Below are 7,178 nucleotides of genomic sequence, written 5' to 3' on the forward strand. Positions count from 1 at the left end.
GACTTTTATATATGTCAAATATACTCCTCTGTCACTTACTTTGTAGCTTTGTAAAAATAATCATTAAAATCGAACTGCACTCTTCAAAACTTGTACTAAGAATAAGAACAAAGCAAAGTTACTACCTGCTTTTATAGCAAGTTGATGCAGATAGTTTATCCCATCTCCCTCTGCAATTGAATTCATGCAATTGAAAAAACTGCATTATTTATGGGATGACCCAATACATATGGCTTTATGGCAAGGGGTTTGATTCCCAACAATGTGGTCCCAGGTTCAGTCCCACAACATGGCACCTTGGGCTAGGGTCTTCTATCATAACCTTGTGAGTGGATTTGGTAGGCAAAAACTAAAAGAAGCCCATCATATGAGTGAGTGTACGTGTGTATGTGTGTGTGTGTGTGTGTGTCAGTGCTTGTCCACCACCACTGCTTGACAACCAGTGTTGGTGTGTTTACATCCCCATAACTTAGTGGTTTAGCAAAAGAGAAGGATAGAATAAGTAGCCAGCTTAAAAGAAAAGTACAACAAAATGCTGGGGTTGATTTGTTCAACTAGCATTCTTTGATGTGGTATCCGAACACAGTCTCAGTCAAATGACTGAAACAAGTAAAAGATAAAAGACACACACACACACATGTTTACATATATATATATCTGTAAAATGATATGTGACTATTATTCAGTAGCCAAAATAAAAGTCTGAGTTGGTCAGTTAGGGCTAAAGTAGAAAATACTTGCCCAAGGTGACTCAAGGTGCTAAAACCCCTGCCTGCACTTATTTTACACCATAAATTACAAAACAGAATTTGACAATTTCATAGCATGTAATCATCATCATCATCATCATCGTTTAACGTCCGTTCTCCATGCTAGCATGGGTTGGACGGTTCAACTGGGATCTGGGAAGCCCGAAGGCTGCACCAGGCCAGTCAGATCTGGCAGTGTTTCTACAGCTGGATGCTCTTCCTAACGCCAACCACTCCGTGAGTGTAGTGGGTGCTTTTTATGTGCCACCCACACAGGTGCCAGACGAGGCTGGCGTACGGCCACGCTCAGATGGTGTTTTTTATGTGCCACCGACACAGGTGCCAGACAAGGCTGGCGAACGGCCACGCTCGGATGGTGTTTTTTTTATGTGCCACGGACACAGGTGCCAGACGAGACTGGCGAACGGCCACGCTCGGATGGTGTTTTTTTTATGTGCCACAGACACAGGTGCCAGACGAAGAAAGCGAACGGCCACGCTCGGATGGTGTTTTTTACGTGCCCACAGCACGGAGGCCAGTCGATGCGGTACTGGCTACAGCCACGTTCGGATGGTTTTCTTATGTGCCACCGGCACTGGTACCAATATTTCTTTATTTTCTTTTCTTTTTTATTATATCTTATTTTATTTTGTGTTTTTTGTTGTTTTTTTCCTCTACTTTCTGACTCCAAACCCCACCTGGGCAGGCTTTAGTATTCGTTACACCAAGGTCAATGAAATTTGAATTTGTAATATACCGAGGTTGAATCAATCATCTACATCTTTCCAATGTCACACAAATATTGGTCAGGTGCTTATGAAGGAAATCAATAATATACACCTGTAATTAGCAAAAAATCAATATGTCCAGAGAAATGAAGAATATAATCAATGAAGGCAATGCAACAGAACAATTATTATATATATTTCTATTATGCTATGGATTAACGAGTGTGTGGTGTTAATTTATTCAGGTAATTTATACACAAGGTGGAGCCTGGATATCACAAAACAGTGGCAGAATATTGGTGCAGTTGACTGCATTAAGGCAATGCATTGTTGTAGTCTTTAGAGCATTGCTATATTTGTTCTAATTCTCTGTGCCATGGTTTCAAATCCCACTGAAGTCAACTTTGGGTTTTACTCTTTTACTCTTTTACTCGTTTCAGTCATTTGACTGCGGCCATGCTGGAGCACCGCCTTTAGTCGAGCAAATTGACCCCGGGACTTATTCTTTGTAAGCCCAGTACTTTTGCCAAACCGCTAAGTGACGGGGACGTAAACACACACCAGCATCGGTTGTCAAGCAATGCTAGGGGGACAAACACAGACACACAGACACACACACAATACATATATATATGTACATATATATGACGGGCTTCTTTCAGTTTCCGTCTACCAAATCCACTCACAAGGCATTGGTCGGCCCGGGGCTATAGCAGAAGACACTTGCCCACGATGCCACGCAGTGGGATTGAACCCAGAACCATGTGGTTGGTTAGCAAGCTACTTACCACACAGCCACTCCTGCGCCTTATTTATTTATTTATTTTTGGTAGAGGGCAAAGAGTTAATAGATAAAGGAGTACAGGCTCAATTCTCTCTCTTTCTTTCTCTCCCTCACTCTCTCTTTATCTATCTATCTTTGTCTTTCTTTTTAACAAGGACAAGAAGAAAAAACATCAGCTGTGGTCAGATCTAGAAAGGGATAAGCTCAACAGCAGTTAAAAATTCCTAAGCCATTCTGTATATTATGATGGCACACAACTCCATACTGACAGAGACAGAGAGAAAGAGGATAGAGAGACAGACAAAAGACAGATGTAAATGTGTGTGCATACATACATATACGTACTATATATATATATATATATATATATATATATATATATATATATATATATATATTATATGTATATATGCACACATAAAAACGTCTGGCTATAGGGGAATAGTACCTTGTTTGGAAAGAGGTGGGGATTGGCAACAGGAATGGTGTCCGACCCTAGAATGTCTGCCTCAATAAATTCCATCTGGCCCACGTAAGTGTAGAAAAGGGGACATTGAAATAATAATGATGATTATAAATATGTACCACAACTACCATCATCATCATCATCGTCATTTGATGTCCATTTTCTCTGCTGGCATGGGTTGGATGGTTTGACTGAAGCTAATCTGTTTTAGCATGGTTTCTACAGCTGGATGCCTTTCCTGACACCAACCACTTTACATCGGGTAAAATAAAAAAGGTAAAGACCCCCTTCAATTATGGATGACCATGGGATTGCACCTAGAAAGTCCCCCACCCCACCCTTGAGGCTCAAGTCCGGGCAAGGTTGTTTATGGAAGACTAGCAGTCACCCATGCATACCAGCCTCCCCTTTCTATGCCACCAATGTTGTCCAAGAGAAAGGCAAAGGCTTTCTCAAGAATGCAACATACAGCCTGGTCTGGGAATCAAACTCACAACCTCATGATTGTGAGCCCAATGCTCTAACCACTGAGGCACGAAAAGGGGACATTAAAATAAAGATGATTATAAATATATACCACCACCACCACCACCATCATCATCATTTAATGTCCATTTTTTTATGCTTGTATGGGTTGGATGGTTTGAAAGGAGCTGGTAATGTTGGGGGCCCACACCAGGTTCTATTGTCTGTCCTGGCATAATTTCTACAGCTTGATGCCCTTAATAACATCAACCACTTTACAGAGGGTACTTAGTGGTTTTAACATGGCACCAGCACAAGTGTTTTTCATGCGACACCAACACCATTCTGCTGTGGTGGACGAATCTTCTTGAAAACAACGAGACAGATATCTTGGTCCTTTGTCATCTCCTTTGTAAGGTTCAATGTCTTGAGACCAGCCTTCAATGCTTTGTCCATGTCTTCCTTGGGTCTCCCTCTGCCACAAATTCCATCCACTTTGAGTGATCACCACTTCTGCATGCAACTGTCTATATCCATAAGCATCACACGACCAAACCAACACAGTCTTTTCTCCCACCTTACCTCATCTAATTCCTCTTATGCCTAACTTTTCTTTCAGTACACTGGTTCTCTGTTGCACATGTGCACAGATGCACGTGTGTGTGTGTGTGTCTTTATGTCTATGTTTGTCCCCCAAACATCACTCGACAACCAATGTTCATGTGTTTACATCCCCATAACTTAGCAGTTCAGCAAAGAAGACCAACAGAATTAGTACTAGGCTTACAAAGAATAAATCCTGGGGTCACTTTCTTTGACTAAAAAAAAACCCCTTTAAAGTGGTGCTCCAGCATGGCCATGGCCACAGTCAAATGACTTAACAAGTAAAGGAATAAAAAAGAAAAAAGAATATAGAGTCTCGTTTTATTTTGCTTCTGAAAACAACAAGAACACCGAATATAGAAATTGTATCAAACAATATCGATAAATATTGATATTGTTTACCATTCCTTACCAAAAAAAAAACGGTAAAAAAATAAAACTGACATAAAATCACAGAGCAACAAAAAGTTTCTTATTTCTTAAATATTTTGTTTTAATATTTTTTTTTTATATTTTGTTTTAATATTTTTGTTGTTTCTTTTATCTAGTTCTATGATATATTATCCAAACTACTTTCCTTAAGAGAAGCACGGTGCTGTCTTTTTTATTTTTATTTATTTACTCATTTATTATTTTTTTTGTCAAAAATTTTGCACTAGTTTTTTTCATTTCAGAATCATGGTTTTATTTATATATATATAAACTAGTTCACAGATGTTTTGCGCTTGATGGGAATGCTGAGCTCCCTGTTCGAAGATATAAGGACACATACAGTGTGTCATATAGCCAGCTAGAAACGATAGTTCTTAGGGCTAAAACAACAGTAACGTCGTATCTTTTGGGTCAGCCACATTATGTTGGTAAATAACCTTTACTTTATATCTATATATATATATCTATATCTATATATATATATATATATACATATATATATATATAGATATGCCCTGATATAAAAATCTATTACGAAATTATTGACAGATTCAAGATGAAAACTTCACCTGACATCTATCCACTAATTGACAGGAATGTTATTTTCTTTGGCATGTTATGGTTTTTTTTTTTAAAATAACAAAGAAAACAAACATCCCTGTCAATTAGTGGATAGATGTCAGGTGAACTTTTCATCTTGAATCTGTCAATAATTTTGTAATAGATTTTATGTCAAGGCATGTCTGTCTGTCTGTCAGTCTGTCTATCTAATCTGTTTGTCTGTGTATGTGTGTGTATATATATATTATATATACACATATATGTGTGTGTGTATACCGGAGTAAACACATAAATGTGAAACAAGGTGGAAAAAAAGAGTACTCAAATACCGATGAACGGCAAAAGGAAACTCAAAGTAACAGGTTTTGTTGAATTTTCTGCTGCTTTAAATAAGTATATATATATATATATATATATTATATATATATATACATACATATATAATGTGTGTGTGTATATATATATATATATATATTAATATAGATACATACATACATAAAATCAAAATAAACAAGGATATTCACAAGACACATGCCCAAGATGCCATACAGTGGGACTGAACCTGAAACCACATAGTCAGGAAGCCAACTTCTTAACCACATAACTATGCCTGTATCTATTAGAGTTATCTTATGCACTACAGTTCATTTCAATTTTCTGTACAGAAGTACAGAGTCAAGCTATTACTATCAAATGCTAAACTAAAGAGTATATTATTATAAGGTTGCCTCGAAATTTTAACATATTTTCAATCCTTTTTTTAACTCGATCTGAAGTGAAGTTCACATAAGACAAATCATTAAATAATCATACCCTATTAAAATCTAGTACATATACACCACATACTTCTCTTTTACTTGTTTCAGTCATTTGACTGTGGCCATGCTGGAGCACCGCCTTTAGTCGAGCAAACTGACCCCAGGACTTATTCTTTGTAAGTCTAGTACTTATTCTATCGGTCTCTTTTGCCAAACCGCTAAGTTACAGGGATATAAACACACCAGCATCGGTTGTCAAGCGATGTTGGGGGGGACAAACACAGACACACACATACATATGTATATATATATATATGATGGGCTTCTTTCAGTTTCCACCTACCAAATCCACTCACAAGGCTTTGGTCAGCTGAGGCTATAGTAGAAGACACTTGCCCAAGGTACCATGCAGTGGGACTGAACCCTGAACCATGTGGTTGGTAAGCAAGCTACTTACCACACAGCCACTCCTATGCCTACGGCATTTTCTGTCAACCAAGTCTATTCACAAGGCTTTGGTCGGTCAGGGGCTATAGAAGACACTTACCCAAGGTGTCACACAGTGGGGCTGACCCTGAAACGGTGCCTAACTTATATCTTTTACCTTTCACTTGCTTCAGTCATTAGACTGCAGCCATTCTGGGGCACAGCTTTGGAGAATTTTTAGTCAAATGAATCAACCTCAATACCTAATTTTTTTGCTAAGCCTGGTACTTACTCTATCAGTCTTTTTTACTGAACTGCTAAGTTACAGGGCTTTAAACACACCAACACTGGTTGTCAAACAGTGGTGGAAGACAAAGAGATATATATATGATGGGCTTCTTTCAGTCTCCGTCTACCAAATCCACTCACAAGGCTTTGATCAGCCCAAGGCTATAATAGAAGACATTTGCCCAAGGTGCCACACAATGGGACTGAACCCGGAACCATGTGGTTAGGAAGCAAGCTTCTTATTTCTTTACTGCCCACAAGAGGCTACACACAGAGGGGACAAACAAGGGCAGACAGATTAAGTCAATTGTATCGACCCCAGTGTATAACTGGTCCTTATTTAATTGACCCCGAAAGGATGAAAGGCAATGTCGACCTCAGCGGAATTTGAACTCAGAACATAGAGGCAGAAGAAATACCTATTTCTTTACTACCCACAAGGGGCTAAACACAGAGAGGACAAACAAGGACAGAGAAATGGATTAAGTCGATTATACTGACCTCAGTGCGTAACTGGTACTTATTTAATCAACCCCGAAAGGATAAAAGGCAAAGTGGACCTCGGCGGAATTTGAACTCAAAACATAGCAGCAGAAGAAATACCTATTTCTTTACTACCCACAAGGGTCTAAACACAGAAAGAACAAACAAGGACAGACAAATGGATTAAGTCGATTATATCAACCCCAGTGCGTAACCGGTACTTAATTTATCGACCCTGAAAGGATGAAAGGCAAAGTCGACCTCGGCGGAATTTGAACTCAGAACGTAGCAGCAGACGAAATACCACTAAGCTTTTCGCCCAGCGTGCTAAGGTTTCTGCCAGCTTCTAGGTACTGGCATGGGTATGTGGTAAGAAGCAAGCTTTTTACCACATACCCATGACTGTACCTAGAAGATATATAAACAGGGCTAATT

Source organism: Octopus sinensis, linkage group LG10 (genome assembly GCF_006345805.1).
Source record: "Octopus sinensis linkage group LG10, ASM634580v1, whole genome shotgun sequence".
Taxonomy (NCBI): Eukaryota; Metazoa; Mollusca; class Cephalopoda; order Octopoda; family Octopodidae; genus Octopus; species Octopus sinensis.